The following is a 3739-nucleotide window of genomic DNA, read 5'->3' on the forward strand; positions in this document are numbered from 1 at the left end:
CTCACAAGGATCAGCTAACAGAAACAGGGGTGTCACCGACAAGGGTGTGCAGAAGGAGCTGGAGGACAGACATGCTGCAGCTGCTTGAAGGTGAGTTGGCCGGATACATCACAGAAGAACACAGGAGGCTCTTCAGCATCTGGATTTCAAATAAACCAGACATATTGGTGAGGACATTCTTTCGCTTTTCTTTTTTTCCTTCTTTCTTTCCTTCCTTCCTTCCTTCCTTCCTTCCTTCTTTCTTTCTTCCTTCCTTTCTTTTCCTTCTTGCTTTCTTTCCTTCCCTCCCTCCCTTCCTTCCTTCCTTCCTTCTTTCTTTCTTCCTTCCTTTCTTTTCCTTCTTGCTTTCTTTCCTTCCCTCCCTCCCTCCCTCCCTCCCTTCCTTCCTTCCTCCCTCCCTCCCTCCCTCCCTTCCTTCCTTCCTTCCTTCCTTCCCTTCCCTTCCTTCCTTTCTTTCTTTCTTTTTGCATGTGTTTGTGTGTGGCCCACCACCTCCCTCTCACCCCATTCTACCACTTTCAGTGATAGAGTTTTGTTCTTAGAAATCAGAGTAACCATTTTATCTTTGGCAAATGTGAGAATCTAATCACTGACACCTAGATGGCATAGCTTTCGCCACATCTGGAAACCAATGCTGGGTACATGGTCCATTGGTGGCTAAAACATCATTATTTATGACCCTATCGCTGGTGCTGCAACAAAATAGATGAAAAGATATGAAAATAATCAAAGATTTTATTGAAAGAGAGAAACTAACTGTGGGGGTTGGTAAGGAGTAGAGGTAGATGAGGACATGGAAGAAATGAAAAATGAGGAGACTGAGAGATGGAGCCAGATCAGAACAGAGGGCTTCTGAGACTCACAAATGAATCTCAGCATCAAGCAGCTCACTCCAGGGAAGGCTCTAGACCATGCTCCAGGCTGATCTCACCAGAGCATCTCATATGGGAGCAGGCTCCTCTCTCCCCGCCTGCACCAGATGAACCCTGGCAGCCCCAAACTTCCAGAAACTAATCGCTGCCACCCTCATGGCCACTCTTCACAGGCTCATCCGGGGTCCCCAACACAAGAGAATAAATCCACCAAAAAACACAGGTATTCAGGACCAGTGACTGAAAACACCAGACCTCAAGGGGTCTGGATTGTCCCTTCCCATCTCCCCGCCCTTCTGTCACCCCTATGAACTTCCTCCAGGTGCCATTTAAGCACATTAATGGCCACGATGCAGAGACTCACAAATGAATCTTGAAACTGAGCAGCTCACTGCAGAGATGGCTCTGGACTTCAATTATTTAAAATTTTAGAATCCCAGAAGCACACGGAAGCATTTTTTTTTTTGCTTTTCTGATGAATCACAGTGAGATAGACCCTTACAGACATCTTATATTATTCCTAACAAGCAATATAAAATATATAATTTATCATCTGCCTGTGTTTGTGTATGGCCCACCACCACCCACTCACCCCATTCTACCACTTTTAGTGATAGAGTTTTGTTTTTAGAAATCAGAGTAATCATTTTATTATCAAGGGGCAGGCTTGGGTGGTGATGGGTCACTTCGGAATAATGGTGGTGGAATTGGTGTTGAAATATTGAATGTAATTAATTATTGTGAACAATTTTATGAAAATAAAATTTAAAAATCAAAATAAATAAATAAAAATAGAACAGAGGGGTTCTGTTTTTGGTGTTGTTAAATTCAAGATGGCTCTGAGTCCCAGTGGAGGTCATACAGGTCTTAGAGTACATCACATCTGAAGAGCGTACGATCTGAGGGTAATGTTTAAAGCCAGGAACTTGGTGTGTCCCCCAGAGACTGGACTCAGAGAGCTGAGACAACAGTCCAGATCTAGACCTGGAGACCCCTGCTCCCCAGCAAATGTGCAAATCACTCAGAGAAGGAGGGCAGCCCAGAAAACTGAGTCAGAACAAAGCTGCAGGGAACGGTAAGGAGAGCCCATTTCCGGAAGGCGCAAGATCCTTGTGCTGAACCCTGCAGAACAGGTGTCAGAAGGTGGAAAGTGGAAACCAAGGTTAACCTACCTTAGGAACCGAGAAAGAGAGGAGAAGAACAAATGCACCCACATCCTCAGGAAGTTCCTGTGTGTGTTTTCATGGTGATCTCTGGGACACTTCTCTGCCTGGAAGCAGTGAGACCGATCTTGAGTTCCCTCCAGCAAGCCGCAGGGCCTTACACAAATCCAGTCCCCCCAAAAAGTTTAAAAAATTGTCATTTAAAGTGTATTAAGTGATTTAAAGGTATGTGAGGGATAAACAGCCCTAGCACACAGTATACACACACAGTGGCACATGAATACAAGCACGTAGACGATGCCAAAACCATGATAGGGTGCCCAGGGATGTGGCTTGAAAGGAGAGTTTCTGCCTTGCATGCTTGAAGCTGAATGTCCCATGCCTGGGAGCGCCCATGATGCTGAGGACCATCCCCAGTGGCACTGCCCTGGGATGCTGCCTCCACTGGTGAGTGCTGCTACCAAACATGTTCTAGCACAGACAAAACTAATCTAAGAAGAAAAAAGAAACAGAATAGTGGCTGCCATTGAGGGGGAAGTTGCACTGAGGGAACATTCTGAATAATGCTAGTGATCTGAATCTAGACAAGTGTGTGCATTTGTCAAAAATCAGCAAATGGGAACCAGTTAGGTAGTCCAGATGATAAAGTATTTGCCTTGCACATGACCACCTATGGTTTAATTCCCAGCCCTACATAGTTCCTGAACACCGCCAGGAGTGAACCCAAGCACAGAGCCAAGTGTGTCCTGCCCCAGCCCCCAAAAGTCACCCAAAAATATGCAAGTGGTCCATTTATCGTTTAATTAAATCTAAGTTTTACTTAAATTTATTTAACTCTCCTTAATACCTAAAGTATTTAACTCTGTTTAACACTACACATGCTGAAGTGGTTAGGGATGATTTGTAATGACATTTGCAACTTGTCTCAAAAGTTTGAAAAACAAGATGGATTGAGGGGTGGATAGATATATGGATAGTATCTGAAATAGCAAATAGAGTAAAGTATTACCAGACAGTGGGTATGTAGGTATGTGCTGTGCAAGTTATTTAACACTTCTCTATGTATGAAATTTTTTTTATCATAAATCTTATGGGAAAAGTAAGAAAAGTATGTGATGACAGTTGACCTTTCAACATCATGGGTTTCAATTTCCAGGGTCCACTTATATGTGGCCTTATTTTCATTGGAGAGTTTCATATGCACAAAATCAAGCAACCCTAGATGTCTGTTGGTTGAAGCTCAAGCAGAAAGTCTTGAAATGAAGACTGGTTATAGGGACATGAGCATCTGAGACTTTTTATATTCAGGGGACTTGAGGACATCTTGAAAGCAATCACCCTCAAACACCAAGCGATGACAGTTTTGAAAGAGGCAAAACTTCTACAAAGATATTCAACACGGATCTTTTGAAGGGTACTAACTTTACACCTAATCCGGAGTTGTTCATTGAACACAGACTGTACTTCAGGCACCTCAAGGCAGAAGCCTGGTGCTGATGGAGATGCCCCAAAGTGAAGCAAGAGGTACCCTCCAAGAAAGGGGCAACTGGGGTAGGATGATAGTACAGTAGGGAGGACATTTGCCTTGCACACAGCCAACCTGGGCTCAATCCCTGGCATCGCACATGGTCCCCCAAGCACCTCCAGGAGTAAGTCCTGAGTGCAGAGCCAGGAGTAACCTCTGAGCATCAGTGGGTGCCACCA

Source organism: Sorex fumeus, unplaced genomic scaffold (assembly GCF_029834395.1).
Source record: "Sorex fumeus unplaced genomic scaffold, SorFum_2.1 ptg000044l, whole genome shotgun sequence".
In the NCBI taxonomy this organism is placed as follows: domain Eukaryota; kingdom Metazoa; phylum Chordata; class Mammalia; order Eulipotyphla; family Soricidae; genus Sorex; species Sorex fumeus.